This window comes from Panthera tigris, chromosome D4 (genome assembly GCF_018350195.1).
Source record: "Panthera tigris isolate Pti1 chromosome D4, P.tigris_Pti1_mat1.1, whole genome shotgun sequence".
In the NCBI taxonomy this organism is placed as follows: Eukaryota; Metazoa; Chordata; class Mammalia; order Carnivora; family Felidae; genus Panthera; species Panthera tigris.
In genome coordinates, this window is record NC_056672.1 from 18,277,541 (window position 1) to 18,302,899 (window position 25,359).

Sequence of the window (25,359 nt, forward strand, 5' to 3'; positions counted from 1 at the left end):
CTTTTCTCGGGAGATAAAATACACAGACTGCTTCAGAGTCAAAGGTATCACCAAGAAAGGGCACAGGCATCTGTGGGGAACAGTACTTTCTATTTGCGTAGGTCACGCATATCTCGTACGATAAAGTGGTGTTTTTATTAAAACTGCAACAATTTATCTCAGATCTACCTTTGGAGACCTTAACCTCCCAATGAACCAAAGACTTAGTCTACTGAATTTGTGGGCACTCTCATTTTGTAGACATGAGCTGGGTGTCATTTTATCCTGGGGCATTGAAGACCAGGGTCAAATGATTGATTTTCAATTTTGCTACGAGGGTCTTTTTTTTTGTTGTAGTCATGTGTGTGTGGTTTTTTTGTTTTTTGTTTTTTGTTTTCCCTTAGACATTTTGTTTTTGGTCACTAGGTGGCTCTGAATTTCCACTGGAAAATTAAAATCTAGAAAATATTGACAAAAATATGCAATCCTTACCAAATATTTTAAAAATACTTCTTTCAACAATTTTTGACTTGAGAACATTGATTAAGGTAAACAAACAATCAAACAAAACTGTAGGCTCCAAACAGCAGTGTATTTGTCCATCTACCTTATCCTGGTTTCAAAATACATAATTTATGGCTTTATATGAAATTATGGCTGTTGTATTGGTTATAGATATAATTTAAAAATGATTCATAAACTACGATTTAAATAATGTTACTTTGAAGCTGTAACATATTTTGCATCCTGTATGGTCAAACAGTTGAGGCTATCAGATTTACAACAAGACTTCAAATTATTGTCATATAATTTTAATTGCTTTAAGATTTTTCCTAACCAAACATTAACAGCCCCCGAAAGGTCTGGAGCAAATCCCAAAGTCATTTTTCAGATTGATGACTTTAAACAAAAAGAATTGTTGGAACAAAGATCTTTAAGCCAATCTGGAAATCACCATCCTGGTGTTGTTGGGGAAAGTGATTTATTGCCCTAAATTCTACTTCATCCATTAAGAACATGCTGCATTCGAGTTCTGCAAGGGTCTAATGCATTTCCAAATCTTTAATGGCAATACTCTCATCATCTCATCAAACAGTGTGTTAATACAGGAAGAAATCATCCAAAGCCATCTCTGGGTAACTTCTTAATACAGGAGGTGGGAGTGGCTGGAGGAGAAACGTGGGGAGAGTGACCATAGATGTTGTCTACCTAGCTTCAGCTTTCTGAAGGAGGCCTGTCTTTAAAACCCTAGTTGTTTCGCATCAATCTGCAGATTCCACAAATGTTAGTTTCAGCTCTTAAACTCAGAAAGAGGCTGTGAGATCCTCGTGGTAGTTTTACTCCCATCCCCTAGCCCAACGCTTTCCAAACCCTCCAAGTTTTCCCCATTTTCTTGATGTGTTTGTTCAGAATGCAGGATATACAGAGTAACTGCATCCTTGGGTCCTGACTCTTGTACGTAGGTGTCGGTGTAGGTACACAACAAATGAACACAGCATCAGACTGGCTGCTGACATGTGAGAAGCCTAAACGGATACACTGGCTTTCCAGCAATTTGGCAATCTCGTTCCAGACAGACCACGTAAGGCACTTTTAGGCACATTACAGATAAATCCCAGACAGAGCAATCTTCAAGTGAGAGCAGCAAACATTGAACATTCATTTTCTGGGGTGCCTGGGTGGCTCAGTCGGTTAAGCGGCCGACTTCGGCTCAGGTCATGATCTCGCGGTCCGTGAGTTCGAGCCCCGTGTCGGGCTCTGTGCTGACAGCTCAAGAGCCTGGAGCCTGTTTCGGATTCTGTGTCTCCCTCTCTCTCACCCTCCCCCATTCATGCTCTGTCTCTGTCTCAAAAATAAATAAACGTTAAAAAAAAAAAAATTAAAAAAAAATGTGAACATTCATTTTCTGATTTGCAAACTGCTAAAACATTTAAAAACTATCAGTTTAGGGGACTAACAGCCTAGGGGACATAGCTATGTCACCTCCACCCGGTCCACCATGATCCCCCTCCTTCTGTACCTGACAAACTACTCTTCCATCAAAGCGTATCTCATGGGATTTGAAAACTAAACTCTTCTTCTGCCAGAGTACTCTTATAGTGTAATGACAAAGTGCCCGGGTACTAGAGTTAAGGCTATCTGGGTTTGAAGCCGTTAAGTCACTTATTGGTTACGAGTTCTTGAGCAAGTTACTTAATTTCAGTTTCTTTATCTATCAAACAGGATAATAACATGAACACAGGCCTCCCAGAGCTGTGTGAAGTTTAAACAAGTTACCTGAGAAGGACTTAGCATAGTGCCTGTTGTACCGTTGGCCACGTAAGCATTATTATGTTACGGAGGAAGCGAGGTGAGCTAAGCGAGCAATAATTTAAGCGCTAGCCATTCTTCTGGGAGTGCTCTCCCCACGTCCAAATTAGATGTGGCTCCTCTCTGGTCTCTCCCAGAGAAAACCCAATCATAACACTTAGCACATCAACCAGAAGTTGGCAGTCGACTTGCCCAGTTCTTCCAATGGACCGTAATGGAACAACAACAACAAAATGAACAGGTGAAGTTTCACATCCCCCATCCCTGTTGGGAGCATTTGGGTGCGATCCCCTTAGCTTCCCTGCCTCCCTTGCTCTCTCTGAGGAGTGAAGGTTTAAACACCATGCTTGGTAGCCACGGGAGAAGAGCACTGCTGCCTTTTACAACAGTGATGGGATACACTGGGGGTCCCAAGATGGAAGAAGAGAGTTCTGGGTAGGAGGACGGGACAGGACCAGGGGAGGGGGCAGCGTGGGGAAGAGGAAGGTTTCTTCCGTGGTTACATAATGAGCAGTGTCCACGAGTCAAGCAATGGGAGAGGAAAGGATGCGTCGAGTTGCCATGCATGAGCTGTGCGCTTGGAGTGTGTTACATAGTTTGGAAGATACTAGCAGAGATGGCAGTTCTTGTTTGGACTAGGCTTCGCTGGAAGGACCTGTGGATACCAACTTCGTAAGGTTTATAAGATTACATGTTACGCACGTTAGGCCTCATTCACTAGTATCATTTATTCACCGGTGCACAGGGCAAATATTTACGAACAATTTCTCTGTGTCAGGCACTATTCCAGGCACTGACCGTAAGACCACCAACAAGACAGACCATGCCGCGGCTCACGCGGAGTTACATTTTGCTTCCCGGAGACAGAGAGCAAGGAAATCAATCAACCAAGAAGATGATTTCCAATAACGGTAAACCCCAAGCAGTAAGTAGCAAAATGTGATGGAAAAATCAGGATGAAGTGAAAGGGAGGTTTAAGTGGGGAAATCTGGGGGGTGATAAGATGTGACGTTCATGAATGATGAAAAAAGGCCAGCTCCTTCAAATTCTGCCGTCAGATTATTCCAGACAGAAGAAACAGCAGGTGCAAAGGGCCTGGGATCAACCCTGCAGATCAGAGAAACGGAGAGATGGCTGGAGTGACAGCAGTCAAGAGACCAAAGGGCAGATCTCAGTGGCAGGAAGCTCTACATGACACAGAGCTTTGTGGGTCACGGGAATGAGCTCGGATTTTATCCAGAGAGCAATGGAAGCTACTAGAGTTAAGTTGGGGGAGGGGTCAATTTGAAATTTACATTTATATTTGAGTTTTATACAAATTACTCTGCTCATTATGTAGAGACTGGACAGCAGATGGATAGAAGCAGGGAGACCAGTTAGATTATTGCACTGGCCAAGGTGAGAGGTGGTCGCCGGGTGGGCCCGAGTCTTTTTGGATTGAACAAGCCATTGCTTGGTTTCCATCCATGAGATCCTGCTTGGAATAGAAGTGGATGACAGGGACTTTTGTTTCATTCACCACTCTGTCGCCAGTATGTAGAACAGAGCTTGCCTACAGAAGACGCTTGTTAAATGCTGTTGAATGAATTTACGAAGAGCAAGAGGAAAGGTGCCGGGCAGAGTTCGGCAAAAAGTCAAAAGTTCTGTTTGGGATGTGATAAGTAGGAGATCCCCACCAGACGCTGAAATGGACACGTCAGGCAGGCAAGTCGGAGATGCAGGTTTTGAGCTCGGCAGCAGATGAACATCTGGGGACCCCTGACGTACGATCGCCTAGAGTCGAGACTGACCGGGTCTGCTGGTCCCTGCTGCTCTCGCCTACTTCTCTTCCTGCTCCTCTCCTAACACGAGGAGCTTCAAAGACCCGCCGGCTTTCCGTGTGTGTATCACACAGGCCCTCGTGAGTCTCTAAGTGAATCCGGCCGGTGCAGCAGCACAACCGTGGCAGTGGGACCAAAACCCAGCTAAGGGAAGCGGACGCGGGCTCCTGCATTTGTTCACGCCACCGCCCCACTGACTCCTCGGGCCCTCTGCGACTCCCACCTCCCCTGGCTTCCCGGTGCTCTCGGCTCCTGGCTCAGGCTCTTGAGAGAGCAAGAGGAGCTAGGGGTAATGATGACCGCTTCTTGGACCTTCTGCAGGGGTTTTCCCATGATCGGGCAACTGCCGTCCAGCGACACGCATCAGAGCGGCAGGTCAGAGGCGGTCCCCCCTCCGTCCGGCTCCAGCAGCCACGCTGGGCTCCCCGGCACTGCCGTCTGCACGGGCGGGTCACACGGGCACGGTTCTCTTCCCGCCGATGCTGTTCACCTTCTGGACCTGAGCTAGCGTCTCGGTGCTAACGACCCCCAGATCTCTCCCCCTCCACCTAGCGCTTCCCATTTTCTCTCAGGTCTCCTATCTTCGGCTTGCAAAGGAAACTGAAGTTGAAGTCATCTCGTAGAAGACTCACTTCAGGAAAAAAAGAAGAAAATTAGGTCACCCACCTCGCCCTACTCTGACCACTTCCTGTGAATTTCCTCTCACCTAAGTGGCTTAGATTTAATCATGAGTCGCCGGACGTTTGTGTGGCGTGACATTCCACGTGGATTTTATGCTTTAACAAAAGGACTCTTTACTTTGCAAATCTTTACTTTGCAAAGCTCCTGCTACCCAAAACAGTTTATCAGAAACTGTAATGACAAAAATAATACATGCTTGTTGGAACAAGTCAAATGTTCCAAAGCTGTTCAACAGAAATTATTTACCCGAGCATTCGGTGAACACTGAATGAAGGCCTACCCTATGTCGGGCCCCCTTCTAGGAGTGAGAGTTGCAGTGGCAGACAAAGTCCTTGCTCAAGATAAAGCGCACGCTGGCCAGGAGACAGACACTAGGCATAGCAAGGTCACCCTGGGGCGGGGAGTGCAATGAGGAAAACTAAGGTGCCATCGGGGTGACAAATTACCAGGGTGGCAGCATGGGAATGGCGATTTCGAACAGGGTGTTCGAGGATGGCACTCAGGCCACACTGAACGGAGTCCTGAATGGCCGTAAGATGTATCCCTCCAAACAGTTTCGGCCAGTCACATTACTTTTAAAGTCTGTTAAATGTCCATTCAGCAAATCGCCTTTCAGAAAATTCAGCGAGAGCCAGAAGACGGAACCACCAAGCCTCAATGCCATTCCGGCTGGAATAGACCCAAGAGTCCGCTAAAATGCACTCTGGCTTTACTCCCCATCGTCTCCGGAGGGGAGAAGCCACCCTACTTCTTGGGCTGCCCACGAAGGCCACCGAGCACTCAGGTGTGGTTTGCAGGCTTTGCGCTGAGTGGGGAAGGAAAAGCCACCCCAGCTTACTTGATTGAAAGGCAGCGCAAACGCCCACTTTGTGATGAGGACAATACAAACAGCGTGCGGCTCAGTGGGCTCATTAAGATGCTTCCCCTCTACTGACACCAAAAACAAAGCAACATTGCAGTCAAGCTGCCGCACGGGGAGTCAGAGAACAGAGCGATCGGTGCAGCCCACGCTGCCTTCTGACCCACGAATCCCTGACCTCCACTCCTGGCTTTGGACCAGAGGGGCACCTGGGAAGGGGCTCCCCTCTGCTCCCGGGCTGCAGAAGGAAAAGACATTCTTATCTGTCGCTGGTTGTTTTCATTCGATTCTCGTGTGCAGACACTGGTGCGCGTTACAGACAGGAGCTAGAGTCGTCGCGGCTTCTTAGCTCCTGGTACTAATGCCCTCCAGAAATGGATGCTTCTGTTCGGTACTCACGAACGTTTTGTCAAACAAATTTATTTTAATGGTTTAATAAAAATCACAACCGTCACGTTGGGCCTCTGAAACCACAGCACGACAGGGCCGAGCCTACCCAACCTTTTGTTATCGTTCATACACAGCCTTGAGACCCTGGGAACCACTTGTCTCGAAGCTCTAGCAAATTCTTAAAGGCAAACCAAAGACAGCCTCTGTGACTTTGCAGAAGTCTTCTCCCCTGGGGAAGGCTAAATGCCACTTGTGAGGATGGAAGTTATTGACAGGCAGCCACACAAGGTTTTCAAAAACTAGGTAGCTTTCATGGAAGGTGGGAAGCATAACCAAGTCACTTTTTGCTCTTTTCCATCAACTGGAAATGTTCGTATTTGCTCTGAAATCTTCCCATCTGGGAAAAGGAACAATTTATGTTAAACAAAAATCAAGGGCGCCTGGGTGGCTCAGTCGGTTAAGCGTCTGGCTCTTGGTTTCAGCTCAGGTTATGATCTCCCGGCTTAGGAGTTCGAGACCAACATCGGGATCCGCAGACAGCTGCAGAGCCTGCTTGGGATCCTCGCTTTCTCCCTCTCTCTGCCCCTCCCCCACTTATGCACAAGTACACGCACACGCTCGCTCTCTCTCAAAAGAAACAAACGTTGCAAAAAACATTTAAAAAGAAGAAACAAAAATCAAATCAAATAAACAATACAATTTCTTAAAAATTTTTTAACACTTTTTTTTTTTTTGAGAAACAGAGCACGAGTGGGGGAGGGGCAGAGAGAGGAGGAGACACAGAATCTGAAGCAGGCTCCAGGCTCTGAGGTGTCCGCACAGAGCCTAACATGGGACTCGAACCCATGAACTGTGAGATCATGATCTGAGCTGAAGTTGGATGATTAATCGACTGAGCCACCCAGGTGCCCCATACAATTTCTTAAAGCAGAATTTACTACCTGAGATCCATCACCTTCCCCTACTTTCTATTTCTTTAAGCACACACTTACTTCTCAAGTTAATTTTACTTTCTTTTTTTTAAAGATAGACTTTATTTTATTTTATTTTATGTTATTTTATTTTATTCATTTATTTTAAGTAATCCCGGTGCCCCACGTGGGGCTCAAACTCACAACCCTGAGATCAAGAGTCACATGCTCTACCCACCAAGCCAGCCAGGTGCCCCCAAGTTAATTTTACTTTCACAAAGTGGTCTTTTGTTGTCACTGTCGGAATTCATCCAGCTCAAGAAAAAAACTTTGAATTAATATAGGTACCAATTGAGAAAGAATGAAATAGCCCACAGTACCCACCCACCCCCCCAAGCTTTTCCACTAAAGAAACAGAAATCTTTATAAACCCTAGGAGTTTACCAGAATGAAAAACTGGAAGAAAAGTTGATCTATGCTGGACAATCTATTCTTTACCCATGTTGTTGGCTTTCTGTCATACATTCACCCTGCGGTCACACCATATGCAAACCAATATGCCTTCTATAAATATGCACAATAATAATATCCGAACCTTTTGTTGCCTGTTGCTACGTTACAACCGATCGGTAAAGGGAATTTAACAACAAGGAAACTTATTTAGGAGACCCCATGTGTTAATTAATTTTGGTAAAAATAACCCTACAGGAAGAAGGTGGAAGGCAATTGTTGCGGGAAAGCAAGTACATTAAGTGGGAAACATGAAGGGAAGTGGTGAATGTGAACCAAACAAAATGACTGCTTAGAAGACAGCAGATCTATTTTAAGTCTGCAGGGTTACGAAAGGACAAGTATTTTTAAACTTAATTGGATTGTCTCAAATAACTAGATTATCTACTTGAAAACTTGGGCAGAAAAGAGGGAAAGGAATAGGTTTACTTCTTTTGAAGTTAAACATGAAGGGACCAGATGGGATCTAGTGCCTCTGGGTCAAGAAGAGGTTGTAGGAGCGGAAGAACATCAGTTCAATTCTATTTATCAGCTGTGAGTGACTTTTTGTCCCTGAGCCTCAAGTGCTTCCCCTGTAAAATGGGTATGCTGATTTCCGCTCTACAGAGGGGTTGTGAGAAACAGATAATTTATGTCAAGTTTTCGGTACACTGTGATCACTCAGTGAATTATAAAAGCAACACTTCACTCCTAAAAAGGAAGAAACAGTTTCTCTGTTACTTGCCAAACAGAGATGAGCAGGATTAGACAGAAAATCAAGTTTACATGGGGGGTGCAGTGGGGGGGGGGGGGGGGGACGTCCTTGTTCACCACACACCCACGTGAAAGGCCAGAGGACCAAAAAGAAAAGTCTCCTGGTTTGGGGGCTGTCAAAGAAAACATCCAGCTAGAATGCGCCGCTTTGCAAGGGCAGAGAGGACCGTCACCATCGGAGGACTATTTTATGCTTTGTCGTTTTAAAAAGCATTTTCTTCCTCCACCCATATTCCGGGTATGCAAGGACTCCATTATCTCGACACTTGCCTGCCCTTGAACTCCTGAAGTTTTCTTAGGTGTAAAGTTGGTTTTGTATCATGCCATTTCGTCCAAGTCCTCCTAGGTCTTATATCTTCTGGAAAGTGCACAGGGACTGCCCACCTGCTCTTCAAGCCAGTGACATAAGTCCATTTCTGATACGCGCTGTCACTCTCGGCTCAACCCAACACCAGCTCCTGCCACATCTGTTGTCACCGTCATCGTACGACCAGTCTGATTACCTCCACTCCTAAGGGGCATTTGGACTCTACACTCTTGCAAAAATTCCCCTTCAACATTTTCAAACCAGTTTTCCAGGTATCAGATTTTGGAAGAGACAAGAACGTCCTGACGCTGACCTCATTTTTAAACATTCCCCTCTTCACCACGATGGAAACTAACCTCCGGGTTCCCAGAGTGATCAACCCACGAGACAAAAATTCGCAACTAAGTAAATAGAAATGAAACATGGATTCAGCAAAATAATGAGGACTGTTTTACAAGGAGTACAATGATGTAAATAATCAGAATGGATTCATAAACACTGCTTTCCAGACTTTCAGAAGCTTGGTCCTGATTAATGGCCCCAAACTACTAGGATCCTTGTTATTCTGGGCATTGTTCCCTCTGACTTTTTTAAATTGATGGGCTAAAGACCCTCTGAATAATCAACAAATGATGGTGACTGAATATAATTCCCTGCCGTAATCAAACACAACTGATCATTATTGGCATATAAAATTTTAACACTAGCCTATGGGAGTTTAAAAGAACATGTTAAGGAGTCCCAAAAAGTGATACTGATTTTAAATGGAAAATCAAATTTTTATTTTTCCTCTACGGCTCACAAATATCTAAAATTTCCATATGGTTCATTCATTTTTTTCTTATATCTTGTTAATTATTGCTTCCCTTATTCTGCTCCAGTGTCATTTATTTTTTTTTTAATATGAAATTTATTGTCAAGTTGGTTTCCATACAACACCCAGTGCTCATCTTGTTAATTAAGAGCATTCCAAAGATGGAAAGACTTTCCTGACACCCTGGATTATCTCTCAGCTACCATTGGAATATATCACCCATCATATCCCTGCGATGGTCATCTATCCTTTCTTTGGATGTCCCCCATAATTAGATCTCACTTTCTTACAAAGGAACTGGAATAATTTATTGTGGATACGTAGTTCTAGTGGTATAAAAAAAAACTTCCAGAAACGGCATCAAAACCTGTGATTCTGGGACTTTCTACACTGTTAGCCCTAGTTCTGTTTCCTGGAGTAACTTGCCACTTCTATAAAGTTTTTTGTATGAGTAAGAATTATCCAACCTTCCCTTTAATTCCCCCTTGTCATTGTCATCATACAATGGACGAGGGCCTGGATCTTTCTGCCACTCAGCTGAGATTCTCGGCACTTGAGACTATTCCTCTTGGGTCTGGGTTCCCCATCTGTCTCTGCACTGCCATCCAGCCAGCTTTCTGTCGAGCCCTTCTCTTTCTTCCCAGCCCCATGGTTCCTGAGGGTTCAGACCGCGGAGGGATGAGGGTGTGGGGAGGAGAGAAGTGGGAGGCAGAGCAAATGAAGAAATGCACCACCCTAGGCACCCAGGACTGCCAGGGACAAAGGATCAGGGAAAGATTTCAGGGATTCTTGGTGACATGGGAAAGGGTCTCTGTGGAGGTAGGCTTGGGAATATAAAGTTCTCAAGTCTCCTAGGTAAGTCAAGGCTGCGGACCACTGCTCACGTTTGAACAGAGGACTGACCTATCCTACCTCTTCTAGATACAGCATTCTCTTAGGGCAGAAATGCAGGTTTCACCCCATAGAAAGACATAGGACAATAAATTCAACAAATGAACTCTTGGCCTGGATGGTTTTCTCTTAAAGTCGAAGAAGACTTAACTGCCCCAGGCTTAAAAGAAGGAGATGATTAAAAACTGGAAAGCACTGGATGCCTCTTGATGAAGACAAAGAAGTCCCCAGATTGGAGCAAAACTAGAACAATGAGATGGCCAGAGGTGGGGAGATCAGCTTTGTGGCAGGCTCAATGGAAAGGGGTTTGATAAAGACTTGGGGATTGCCCCGGGCTGGCTCTGAGGCTCAGCCCGGATGTCTACTGGCTGCATGAACCCGGATGACAGGATGATGGCTTTTCACCTCTGAGCCAAACGTTGCCGATCCATCAAGTGGGATAATAATTTGACCTACGCTGGTGGGTTATTAGGAGCATGAACTATTTATTTTCCGTGTGTAGAACAATGTCTGGCTTAGCACATATGGTGGGAAATTAAGAAATGGCATGAAGTCAAATTCAAGAAACGTCAGATGTTATTATTAGCTTTCACTGTTTTGACATGACCTGATTTGTCCTTACTTGAGCCTCAACACACTGAGCTGTTAAAGGAATTTCTGGTTCTGGGCAAAGGCTGAGCACCATGGCTCTACCATATTTCCTTTCTAGGTGACTTCTTGAGCTTTCTGGTTGTGTCACCAGTTACCATAAAGAAATAAAGTTTTGATATTTCTCCAACGATTCTTTCTCACTTTGAAGACACTAATTTTTTTTTAATTTTTTAATGTTTATTTATTTTTGAGAGATATTATTTTGAGAGAGAGATTTATTATTATTTTTGAGAGAGAGAGAGGGAGAGGAGGGGAGGGGCAAAGAGAGAGAAGAAGACACAGAATCCGAAGCAGGCTCCAGGCTCTGAGCTGTCAGCACAGAGCCTGACACGGGGCTCAAACCTGCAAACAGCGAGATCATGAACTGAGCTAAAGTCGGACGCTTAAGCAACTGAGCCACCCAGGAGCCCCTGAAGACACCATTTTATATAATTACAATTTTTAAAAACTTGAGAACAGGTGTCATTAAAATATAAAATATAGATTCACATTTTCTGGATGGACAATTCTCATGTTCACAGGAAACACCTTAGAATCTGCACAAAATAATTAAATAGGCAATATGCAGAGTAAAAAGCCCAGGAAAATTTTTTTCAGGTATCATCATACTGTTCCTTTGGTCATTTGACAGAGAATTGAAAAACGGCAGTTACTTCTGCATAATCCAACCTGCAGAATTAAGGTTCTTTGGGGTAAGAGTGAGATCTCTCAGTGTATGGTTTTCTCCCCAAATCTAGGTTCCATTTTGAAAGACATCAGTCTTTCTTCAAGACAAATAATCGATCATACGTCTTTGTTATGGAATAGACCTTTAGGGAAAATTTCACTTGTCAATATTCAGTCAGTCCAGCTCTCAAAATGCTTCACTTTAATAGAAAGTTTTAGAATCTCATATATATTCCTGTGGAAGGACAGAGTTGTGGTTTTGACTTTGTAAGGTCTTTATTCATGACAAACTGTAAGGTAAAGAAGTCTCCATGACAGGAATCTGCAACATTGTCCCTGGTGCTCATAAATACTCCGCTGTATTGTCTGAAATGACTTATCTCAGTCCTGACTGTGGGCTCAGATTTACCGTACAGTTCATCAACTTCTCAGCATGATGGATAATGAATGTTTCATTTACATCGCTAATTGCCAAGCCATGGTTCCCGCAACCTTTAACCCGTATGCTTTATCCCATTATCACCATATGTCAATATAATTGCAGTTAAAATTCCAAATGATAAACTTTCTTCTATACAGAGGAATATTTCTCACAAAGAAATCATATGAGGGCCGCTGATAAAATGCAGGCCTATTACAGGAAATGACAAAAACTAAACCGTAAGAATGGGGAGATTCTTCTAGCTATCAACTCTATTTTTGGACAAGGACCTTTGATTTCATAGTTAGGAAAAACAATGGTATTTCCTTAAGGAGTTATCTTTGTTAGCCTCTAATTCAACAAATGCATAAAAAGACATCCCCAATGGGGTGCCATTAAACCTTCAGGCCTATCCAAAAATAAAAAATAAAATATCCAAAAATAAAAAATAAAAATAAATTAAAAAAAATAGTTAGTGATAACTATATGATCCAATTATATTTTCTATCTTTATCTGATTATTAGCCAGTAAACCAATCATAAAATAGTCCCCACCAACACTAATTAGGAACCAAACAAATTTGCAGAAAGGAGTAAAATCTATCAAAAACCAAAACTCCAGGGGTGCCCGGGCGGTTCAGTCAGTTGAATGTCTGACTCTTGATTTTGGTTCAGGTCATGATCGCTTGGTTCTTGAGATCAAGCCCCTTGTCGGGCTCTGTGTGGACAGCTCCAAGCCTACTTGAGATTCTCTTTCTCCCTCTCTCTCTGCCCCTCCTCAGTCACATGCGCACTCCCTCTTTCTCTCTCTCTCTCTCCCTCAAAAGATAAATAAATAAAGCTTAAAAAAAAAAACAACAAAAAACCTCCTAAACTGGAAGAAAAGTGGTGAGACCATTTTGTGGGGCCGCCTGTATCTAAGATCTATTTAAAACCAAGGCACAAGGTGAGGCTACAAGAAGGGGTGTTTGTTTGTTTCTTTGTCTGTTTCCTTAGGTGTGATCTGTTGTTGGCTCAGAGACAGCCACCAAGAGCTGCAGTGGCGTTAGCTTACAGGGCCGTCGGGCGCCATCTGCAGGTGGATTTGCCAGGCCCGCGGAGACCGCACTGCAGAGCTGGGGTGCGTTTACCCCCCTGACCTCCACATTCCGCATCGCAGTAACCGATCCCGTACATCCGGCAAATGTTGATACGACATGCCTGAGATTCACCCATGACATGTTCTTCTCCCCAGTCACCGAGGCCAGTCCATCAACAAACGCTGTTAGTAATAACTCAAAAGTATGTCTTCGATTTGTCTCCTCCTGCTCCACTGTCCCCCATCCTACTTTAAGTCATTGTCTCTTCTCCCCTCATCTGTGAATTCTTACTTTCTTCCCATCGAATGCTGGCAATGTCCCCACCTCTACAGTCCTCCGATGGTTTCTATTGTAATTAGAAAAAAATCGAAACTGCTTACCGTAGCCTGGGAGGCCGTGTGTGGTCTGACCCGGCCATCTCTCCAGCCATTCCATACCGCTCTCTTCCCCATCCCCACGCTCACTGTGATCCACTCAGTTCCTAACAGATGTTCTGTCACTTTCCTGAATGTGCCAATCCATTTCCTACTCTAGAGCCCTGCACTGCTATTCCTTTTGCCTACATACTTACCCCTAGTCCTCTCCTACTATAGCGTACCCTTGATATATAAACTTAAAAATTACATTTTTGGGGTGCCTGGATGACTCAGTTGATTAAGTGTCCAACTCTTGATTTCAGCTCAGGTCATGATCCCACGGTTTGTGAGTTTGAGCCCTGCATTGGGCTCTGCTCTGACGGCACAGAGCCTGCTTGGGATTCTCTCTCTCTCCCTCTCTCTTTGCCCCTCCCCTGCTCATGCTCGCTGTCTCTCTCTCTCTCTCTCTCTCTCTCTCTCTCTCTCTCTCTCTCCCTCACTCTCTCTCTCTCTCAAAATAAATAAACTTAAAAAAATTACATTTTCAAGGAAGCTTTACACAGCCTCCCCATCTAATGTCAGTTAGGTTATATTATTATTATTATATTTTTACAGAGCAGCACCCTGTATTTTTCTTTATAGCATTTATTTACTCTTGAAATATACATTTATTTGTGTGATTATGCAATGCCTAGCTCTCCCACTAGACCAAATGCTCCACAGGGGTAAGAACTGTGTGTATTTTATCTTCTTCTAGAATACAGGATACAGTATGGATGAAGGTGTCAGATAAAATGTCTTGGGGTAACACCTTTGACCATACTGGACTCTAATTCCCTGTAACTGAGGAATACAGCAAAGATAGGGATGTTTGGGTCAGGATACAGGTGGGCAAGATAATCAGAAGCATACAAATGGACTTTAGGGTCCATAGAGGAGAAGTAACAGAAGAACTTCCAGGAAGGGAGAGAATGAGGAAAACAATGCCCTTCACTGGCATTGAACATCCAGTATTTTTGATCATTTTAACAAGGTAGTAAAGTGAGGGGGTTAAGAGCACGACTTCTGGGGCCAGATTCTGCTTCTTCGTATCTACGCGACCTTGGGAAATTCTTATTCTCTCTGTGCTTCATTTTCTTTATTTGAAAAATGGAGATAATAATAGTACTTCTTCCCAGACTTGTCACCAGGATTAAACGAGTTAATTTTTATAAAACCCTTCTAAGAGTACTTGCCTTGTGCTAAGTTCTACAGGGGTATGTTATGTAAAAATAAAATTTTGGAGTTACAAACAGTATAATTGGGCTTGGAGATATTTCCTTCGGTTCTTCTGTTTTACTCAATTAACTGTAATGTGTATTTAGCGTCTCAATCAATAACCACGACCAATAAGCAAAGAGCCAGTCCACCCCAACTCCCAACAGCGATGCGACTCTAGGTTAATATCAATTACTATCAACTCTGACCATTGGCTGCACATTGCCTACACCGTTTCTCTGAGTAGTCAATGCACCAACGACTGCTGGACATCTGATAGCTGGGATGAGTTATGGTAGAATGAGGACCAGACCGGAAACCAGAAGTCCTGTCTTGTAACTGCAGCCTTGCTATTTATTACGTAGCTGTGCGACCTCAGCTAAGAGCTCCCTTAGCCCTCCAAATCATCCTGTATTTTCTTTGGTCTCTTTTAAAATGCCCAAAGCAGCACACATAGTAGGTATTTTATTGATTCAACAGAAGGGCACAGAGCCAGAAACAAAGTAGACACTTAAAGAACATCAGCTGCGTCTGGCTATGCCTTTCTTAACCAGCCGTCCTGTGACCTGTGGGGGCTGCTCAGACAGCTCAAGAGAATGGTGCGTGGAGGGCCCGCGAGAATAGCTTTCCAAGGGCTACCTCATTTGTTCAGTGAGAGAAGTGCTAACGTTCTGTGTGCTTGGCGAAGACACAGAGTGAGTGCTTGTGAGGCCCCAAAGCCTACGCCATCGTGTGTGGGTCCCGACCCGAGCTCAGGGTATGCCAACATCTGCCAGTTGTCACTTCAAATGGTGGCCTACGTTTCCAGGAGGGAAATAAGAGGGGCTGGTGACTTTACCAACCACATGTGTGGCACACCGGCTGAGATGGCTGATGGCAGTGCAAACAGCAGGATGAAATATAATGTCAGAATGATGTGTTTTTGCACACTCTCAGCCTCCTTAAACACCACCCCCCCCCCCGCCCCAAACACAAAAGGAAGCACAGAAATAACCATTTTATAAAGTGGCACTGAGCACCTGTTTCCTCCTCAGAAATTCTTAATGGACTGGACTTCCTCTGCTCATTTCCATGTTTCCTACTCACTGGCCTCCCAGAACGTGCCACCCATTCTCTGTGCCTGGTATCCTATGGTCTGTCTGACCCTCTTGGGTGTATCGTCACAGAGCCTGGGCTCCTTACCTTGGCTCAGTCTCTGTCCTGTGTTTGTCTTTCACTTTTGCACCTCAGGGAGAGGTATGCTGCCGCCATCTTGGGACATCAACAAGCCTTGCCCTATGCCTACCTTCTGCTTGTGGGGGGAAGGGCATTAGAACATAAGCTGATGTGTTCTTTAAAGGGTGAACAGGAGAATCGATCCCGTTTACATGACAAGGATTCAGGGTTTGAAATGCAGTCACTAAGTGAACATGACCCAAGGAGAAAGAAAAATAGGCAAGAAAATCTTGATGGTTTCACAAGACACGTAACGAACCGAGCCCTGTGTTGACCATGAGGTGGGTAAGCAGGGGAGGTGAGAACCATGGTTATAAGGTCAAGATCCTGGCCCTGCCACCTGATCTGTGCGTCCATGACCAACCGTTTCCTATTTCCTAGCCTCCATTTTCTAACCTGCAGAACAATTACATCATAATGTTTGGTCTCTCGGGCTGCACGGGTGCCGACATTCTCCATGTATGTAGACACGCAGATTTTGAATGTTTAGCGCTGAGCTCTCCACTGTGACCTTTCCACATTGACAGAATAACATTTTCCATTTGGCTCAAAGACCAAATATGTTCATCCTGTTGCCCAACATTTGGATTTTTCTTGACGTACTGGCCCAAGGCATCAAGAAGCCTCTGTAATGAGTCTCAGGACCTTCCCAGGGCTATATTCAATGCAAATGGCATGATGATTATGGAATGAATTCTCTAATCGCTATCATCCTAAGTGCCTTTGTACACACTGAAATCCACTTTTCACTTTTATGCCCATTTTCAAGACTTAAAAATGTCATTTTACTTAATATCCACAAGATAAACTTTTTTTTTTTTAACCTGGACGAACTCACTGCAGTTTGTGGAATTTGATTACATATTCTGTCTTCCACATCCTTATGCAAATGCTTTTAGTTTTATTTTTTTAAGTTTATATATTTATTTTGAGAGAGAGAGAAGAGACAGAGCACAAGCAGAGGAGAGGCAGAGAGAGAGAGGGAGAGAGAGAATCTCCAGCAAGCTCCACTCTATCAGTGCAGAGCCCGACTTGAAGCTCGAACTCACGAACCATGAGATTGTGACCTGAGCCGAAATCAAGGGTGGGATGCTTAACCAACTGAGCCACCCAGGGGCCCAACTTTTAGTTTTAAATAATCACCATTGGAACTGGAAAACTCTTAAGGGACACCATTGGCATTTTACAATCTGAAGACGACCGAGCCCTTTATCTCTCCCTTTTGTTTCCTTTCAGCATAAAGTTCAAATGCTTAGCCTTGCACTAAGGCTTTCCATGACTTCACTTCACCACAGCCTTTGTCATCATCATCAGCACCCCCTCAATGTGCTCAAGCAAAATCCCTCTAATTCCTAATTCCCTAGACGTGTCCATCATACATTATTTTCTCTGCCTGAGAGGCTCTTCATCTCCTAAATCTTGAATGATGTAAAGTTTTTAATAAATAGAGCATTTTACCTCATGCAAAATAGGGACACTTATGGGATTCGCTATCCCATGAAATAGCACATGCCGAAAGTGTAACTTGATTACAAAAGGTTTAGACATATTCATGGGATGCAAGAGCCACAAAGGAAATGTTTTCAGGGCTTGAGGTATTGGGCAAAGACAGAATCTTCTCTTCTCCTGTATAATACACTTCACTTTTCTCTCCATCCGTACTTCCCCAAGGGTAAAGCAGAGAAGAAGAAAGATAAAGGAAAATCACAGAGAAACAGAGAAGAGACGACTGGTTGTACAGAACCCTTCGACAATCCGGAATGGTAGCTATGATTCCCATAGCCGCCGGGCGAGTCGAACATTTGTTTTCACAACATCAAAAAAGCTTTTTACAGAATTGACGCAGTGCCAATCCCCAAAGGTAACCTCTATCCATCTCATTCAATACACAGAACTTCTCAGAATTTTAGCAAGTCCCAGTGGTCACTTATCTTAACTCTGAGATGTCTTTATCCCCTTCATTAATTGGGCGAAATAGGGCACTTTGGTGAGTCACTGTTGAGGCTCACTCTGGCAATAAAGCATTTACAAAGAGCTACTCAGGACTAGCTGGTAAGAGCTGTGTTGTAGCTGTGAGCGTGCCAGAGTGTGTGTGTCTCTCTCTGACCCATTATTGCAGATTTAAAAACAACCATGTTTTCAAATGGCACTACGAGCTGCCAATGATGTATCACCATCATATCTCATTATTCTCCACTAAATGTGATAATAATGTGATCTGTTAACATAAAAAAAGTTTGACTTCACAGAAGCAGCTGGAAATGGACAACCACAATATGCATAAATCTAACTCCTACCATCGGCTACACACTGCTTGACATATATTGTTAGAAGCACCTCGCATTTGCGAGTTCTCTTAAGCAAAATACTTGCATTAGGTCTCAGCTGGGGCTGTGCACCAGGCAGTTGGGGAAACATTCAATTCTCAGTGGAAGCCAGAATTTGAATTCTCTCATCTTTTAGGAATCATTTACTAGGTTTGGAGAGTATCCAGGCAGCTCAGGTGCTCCCACAGATATCTCTGAAGTTCCCTCCGTCTTTGCTCACTGATGGTTGGATAAATGAGGTTGTCTTTAAACTGATGATTGCAGGGAAGAAAAAAAGCACGCTAAGTGAAACCAACAACAGAGATTCAAAGAAATATTAGATTTAAGCTCACAGTGGTCAAAAGAAACAAGGGTACAAAGAACTTTAAGAAATAGTCTGGGTCTCCATGAGCCACAGTCAACAGCGGTGTTCAAGTCAGGAACCTCAGTCCATCAGTTACACAAATGAGTCCAGTGTCATGAGTTTAATTCTTCTCATTCTGGCACTAGCTCCTGGCCATCTTTGGCTCCCTTCTTGACACACATTAGCTTCTAGCCTTTGCTTCCATATCTTTATCTTTACCCCCAACACAGTACTTCTAATCCTCTCTTCTCTCTGTTGCTTTGACCTTCTCCACAAGAACAACATTGACTCTCAAGTCTGTTTCCATCCCCACCATGAACCTGAGTGCCCACACCCATATTCATTATCTCCAACAGACACTACTCATTGGCCATATTGACTTAGATGATTAGTCTTAGGGATTTAAAATTCAAAATGTTCAAAATCAAACTCATTATCTTCTATTTCTTTTTCCTCCTAGACTTGCTCCTCTGCCTTTATTACTGATTGCACTTAACAGCCTGATCCTCAATGGAGTCATGCAAATTAGAAACCCAGTGGCTCCTTGCAGTACATGCATGCGAGGTCTGAGGGGAGACATTTGCCAAAGCTGGAAAGATGACTGATTATCTATTTGGATGGAGGGAATTGCTCCTGGGCCTTTGAAGTCCTCCGGACAAGACCTGAGATGCTCCCCACCTCCTGGGGGACTCTGTACCTCCCTTCTCTACCAAAGAGTCACAGAATGTGCTACGTCTGAGAATTCCAGGTAGGAATTCATACTTTTTATTTGTCCTATTAATTTTTTTGAACTCAACTGAAAATTTCCTTTTCCAAAACTCTACTTCCAAATCACTCTTTCTTACACTGTTTTGGCATACTACATCACTCTGATTCTTTGTTACACCTACTCTTAATCTTGTATCACCAAAGTGTTTTTGGTTTTTTTATTTGAGAGACAGTGAGAGAGAGTCAGGGGGAGGGGCAAAGGGGGGGAGAGAGAGAGAGAGACAGAGAGAGAGAGAGAGAGAGAGAGACAGAGAGAATCCTATGCAGGCTCCGCACTGAGCTTGGCTCTATCCCACGACCCTAGGATTATGACCTGAGCCGAAATCAAGAGTTGGACGCTCAACCAACTGAGCCACCCAAGCATCCCTCACCAAAGTGTTTTTATTCTCTTTATTTAATTATTAAATTGTGTTGTTATATTACTTACCTACTATTATTTCATTCTCTTACTTGCCAGTTTATTCATTTTGGTATACAATTATCCTTATGGCTGACTTAAAAATTTGATCATTTGCCATGTTTATTACTATCTTTTTGGTATGTATTTCACTTTTTCCACTTGCTAATTTCCGTTCATTCCTTTTTTGAGGTAGAAAACCCTGCACATCTCGCACTCTCACCCCCTTTTCTCCATAGCCAAAGACACTGCTTTTGTTCAGACCTTCAGCATCTCCAACCTGGCCCGTTGATGGCACCATCTTGCCCATGCCCCCCACCCCCACCCCCACTCCCACCCCTATCCCCCATCCTGGACTCCCCCTTTGCAGGCCAGGCTCTCAGAGCCCAGGAGAAAGCCAGGTCTAGTCACATAGTGCCCATGGCCCTTCGCAGCCCACTCTCCTGATCTATTCACCTTGGACTACAACTTTCCACTCTTCCTGTCCTCAGCAACACCAGCTTCTTGTCATCTCCAGTCACCATACTTTCTTTTTCACACGTGGCCTCACCACATTCTCTGTCTTGGATGCCTTCCACCCCCTTCTTGGCTCTTCATCCTTCCCGACTCTTCACAAGAGTCACTGGCCTCTGAAGCCATCACCAGCAGCTGAATTTCCTTGTGCCCTTACCCGATTTTATAATATTTGTGCAATAGACTGGGATAGCCTGAGAACTCACAGTGCCCCTTTCCTTGAAAGATTGTTGTCTCCTAAAGACTGGGATATCCTAAGCAAACTTTCCTTAGTTTTACTGAAGATATGAACGCCAAAATGGCATGAAGTAACCAATGTTAACTCACTAACCAGATCTGTTCCAGGAAAGAGACAAATCTCTTACTTCAGGTAGAGTTAGCACAGGTAAGGAGATTATTTTAAAATATTAAAAACATCTTGTGCACCTGACTGATAATTATTATACTGGACCTTAAACTCACAAACCACTCATTTCCCTTTTGTAAAGCTTTCTGAAGCAAAGTGCTCACATGCTTGATTATAGGGTCAGGCTTCCTGGGTTGCAAATCTCCTCTACTTACTCGTCATGTGCCCTTGGGGAAAAAAATCAGTCTTCCTTATCTGTAACATGGGGATGTTGATGACAGTGTATTGTCTCAAACAAGCATACAGCAAGTACTTAGAGCAATGCTGGGCATGATTTAAGCACTGGAGATGTGTTAGTCATTACGACTCTTCCAATTTGATGATGGTGACGTGAGCGGGGCTATTCCTGGAGATTGGAGATTGCAGGGATCTCGAATCTGATGGTAAGAAGACAGCAAAACCCACATTTGCAAGTACAGAGGATCTAGTAAGTTCCTGGCACACAGTTGACACTCAAACAGGTTTGCTTCATCTTGTGAGTCAGGATGCAAATCAAGGTCTCTGTTTTGTTATAACTCTCAAAAAGAAGATGTGTATATAAGCTTCACGATGGAGTTAAAACAGCTGTCCCGATATGTCTCTCTGGGAAGAGCAAGTACAAACTCCTAAGAGCCAGTCCCTCCCGGGGGGAAGACCCAAGGAAGGGCCTACTGGAAGCGTGAGGCTTCCTCGTAATTGCCTTCCACCTACATCCTCCTATTTTCAGATGGACAATCGATATTTTTATACCTCGGTCAAAAATGTTTTCAATGCACGGTTTCAAGACAAGCCCCTTCCAACTACACTGCCATTTTGAGCCAGTATAAATAGCAGGAAACTTCACCTGGAAATAATGCCTTCCCCTTCAGTGGTTGCTACAGACTGCATGTCTGTGTGTCCACTCCCACTCCACCCCAATTCATATGTTGACACATAATCCCCAATGTGATGGTATTAGGAGGTGGGGCCTTTGGGAACTGACTTGGTCATGAGGGTGGAGCCCTGTGAATGGCACTAGTGCCTTTATAAAAGAGACCCTGGAGAGCTCCCTTACCCCTTCTGCCATGTTGGGGGGACCCAACAAGAAGAACGAAAAAGCAGGCCCTTAGGGTCCCTGGCTGGCTCAGTTGGTAAAGCATGTGATTCCTGATCTTGGGATCATGAGTTCAAGCCCCTGGGGTAGAGTTTACATAAAGGAGAAGAAAAGGAAAGAGAGAAGAGAAGAGAAGAGAAGAGAAGAGAAGAGAAGAGAAGAGAAGAGAAGAGGAGACAAGAGAAGACAAGAGAAGACAAGAGAAGACAAGAGAAGAGAGAAAAGAATAAAAGCAGGCCCTCACCAGACATCAAATCTGTCAGTGCCTTGAACTTGGACTTCCTACCCATTAAAACTGTAAGAAATAAATTTCTGTTTTTTATAAGCCAGCCAGTCAATGGTATTCTGTTATAGCAGCCTGAATGGACTAAAAGAGTGGTGTTTTTCCTTTCACAAAAGGCTTCACGTCCATTGTCCTATCAGATCTGACGACTCTGATGGTAGCCAGAGCAATCGCTATCCTCCCCATATTATAGGAGAACAAATGGGACTCAAGGAAGTTTGGGCTTGCTGTAGTTCACAACTCTAGTAATGGTGGAGCCACAACTTGACCCTGAGACATCAAGCTTCTCATCCAGTGGGCTTTGTGCCCACAGTATCAGGGAATCGTACTCTCTCCAAATTAAAGTTTTTACTCTGGCAGGCTCCCATGAGGAGGTATCCCTTTTCAGATGGAACATGGTGAATCAGCAGCAACATTCAAAATAAAAGACTACGGAATATGCATCATCCCTTAGAAGGCCCTCTTCCACCGGGAGTCTACCCAGGAGCAGGGGAGAGAGCTCTTCAGTCAGATACCACCCGTCATCCCCAGTTTTCCTACCTGCTCATGGCTGTGAGACCTTAGCCCTGGTCCGTAGGGAGGCTTTTCTGCTTTGCCACTGAATAACATTCTGTTGCCCGGGCCTCTGCCCTTCCCTGTCCCCTCACATCTTGGAAGCCCCATCACTACAATGTCTCCTGCTCACCAGGTATGGAGAGACTGGCCAGGGGTCTTGCTGGGAGGAACTCAACTCTCTGGTGGTAAGGATGAGGTAAGGAAGCCCACAGATAAATGTGCTACCTCATGTTTACAAGGGATAGTATATATGTGGCGACCATGAACAAGGAAGGGTCAAGATCAAAGGCAACATAGATGGGGTTACTTCTTAGTAAGAAATGAATTAATGAATGAATTAGACGAAAGATTCATTGGTATTAATTAATTAATGATAATTCAAGTACAGAACACTGCAGAGTTTCTAGCTGCAACCAACCCTTAGTTGGCAATGGGGAGTCTTCAACCCAGTAAAACATCAAAAAATCTCATTAGTCACTTCTGATGTCTGGATTCTCATAGCTAAGAAGCAGGCCATGCGAAAGCTCCCAGATTCTCTCTGCCTCTTTAGATACAATTTGATGCTGTTGATATTCTTTTTTGTACCCATCAGCGGCCCACTTCCCACCCCTATTGCCAGGAAATCTGCATTTAATTCAGTTGGAATCAGTGCAGGCAGAGCAAAGAAAAAAGTCCATAGTCAGTCTTATAAAAATAAAGGGGAAAGAGGCTGTGTTTTCCCATATTCACTGAATGTGGATGTGTGTTTGCCATAAATTAGCCTGCTGAGAGAATGATGCCGAGCTTCCCATATGGCAAATATCAGATTGAGACACACAAGAAGAAATGATTTTTTTATTCTTGAATTAATTCTGTTCGGTTTCTTTGGAGTGTCATCATACCCAGCAAGCTTTCCGGAAACAACACAGTTAGAAATCCAATGAGGCTTCCAAGTACAATGGAAGATGGTTAATGACCAAACTTTTTGAAGTCAAGAACCGCACATTTGTCATTTGGAGCTCCAGTTTAAAAACCTTCTTTTACTTTCCTATTATTATTATTATTGCAAAGTAAAATACAGGGCATGGGTGTAAAGGAGACTGTCACAATCTATTAGAACAAATATTTAGAGAACCACAAATGTATGTGTCTTAGATCTAGAGATTCTTATTTCTGATGCAAAATTCCCCTTGTTCATTCCTTCATTCATTTTTAAATTTTTATTTTTGCTTTGTTGTCTTTCTGAATGAACAACTCAGGAGAGAAAGTGAAAGCGCTGCTCCCTTTTACGTCACAGGGAGACTGCTTCCTGCTTGCATGGAAAGGCCTAGAAAGGCCATACCTGGCAAAGTATGGCACGCAAAACCACAGAATTACAATGCTGGACATGTCTCCTTTCTGTATCGGTTTTCTGCTTTCCACAAGCTATGTTTGGATCATGGCTCAGACACTTAACCGCAGTGTAAGAAGTGAGCCAACCTTTACAAGCTTCTATGTCATTAGCCGCAAAATGAGATAAAAAAAAAAAAAAGAAAATCTACAGCCCTGTTTCCTTGCGAGGATCCAACACGATCACATGTGAAATCCCCATTGTGGTGCTGGTCACGCATCATGCATCATGGCGCAGGCACTGGGTTAAATAAATCTTTTCTCCCTTCACTTCTACCCCTTTCCTCACTCTCTCCTTCAAACAATAGGTATTTATAACCGATCTTTGGAGTCAGAGTGTCCTTGACAGCCATCGTGTCATCCTTTCATTTTGTGGCTTCTAAAATGTGTTACCCAAGGTTGGCCAGTTTGCCAGATCTGGCCAAAGGAAACCCATCCCTCCTTGGTGGTCTCGGAACGTGCTTCAGTCTATGGCATTATAGGTAGAGCCAAATGAAGGCAAGGCCCGCCCCAGATGGTCTTTAGGCTCCAGTACATACACAAGAAGTAGGAGCTAGAGTATAGAACAGAATTTCAATACAGGAAATAGTATGCTTTTCATTCCTAGTATTTCATTTCACTTTCTGGTTTCTGGTCATTTCACTTTCAGGTCATGGGGCAGCCGCTGGTCATGGCCAACATGATGCAACTGAATGACAGAAAAAGGACTCAGGGAATAAGGAACGGGTTTAGAAGAACCCGACCAAAGAACAGACAAAGAACCAGGCCCCCCTGTCTCCAGACTAGACTCGGAAGCGCTAACTGAGGGAGGGGGAAAGAATCAGACGGGGAAGGAGGAAAGCTTTGACGCTGGGACACCTTGAGAAAGATGGGGACAGGGACCCAAGCAAGAGGAAGGGAATGCGACCGCAATGGAATGTCTCAGGGAGGTTTGGGCTCCCAGGAGCTGCACTGGCCTGTGCTCGCTTTCCCAAAGGGCGTCTGACAAAGTAGCCGAGGCAGCGTAACCATGCTCTGCACGAAGCAAGGGTAGAGGCAGTGGATTCATGGATTCGTGGAAGGCGGAGGCAGATCGGGACTGGAGCCACAAGAGGCCGCATGAGAGGACTGAGGGGCTGTGGAATTCTCCACGTGTCCCACGGTGGCAGAGTTCGGGCAGAGAGAAAGAGGCCTGATGCGTGCAAATCTAACATGCTCCTCATCATTGTTCAAAAAAAAAAAAAATGAATAATCCCTTCAGGAAAAAGTATATATTAGAGTTTAAATGCACACTTTACCCATTACTTGCAGGCTAGATACTTTTTCATAGATGTACTATAGCTATTCGTTTGGGTCCTTTGTCCATTTTTTAAAATTAGGGGCTTAGCTATCTTAGTAATTTGTAAAGTTTTTTTTAAAGCTCATTTATTTATTTGGAGGAAGACAGAGACAGTATGAGTGGGGGGATGCAGAAAAAG

General features: G+C 44.0%; 1 protein-coding gene across 4 annotated transcripts in view; it reads right to left on the reverse strand.

Annotated features, from left to right (window-relative positions):
- Window positions 1-25,359, reverse strand: part of PRUNE2 (prune homolog 2 with BCH domain) — a 278,459-nt gene that overhangs the window by 132,167 nt on the left and 120,933 nt on the right. The window lies entirely within an intron of this gene.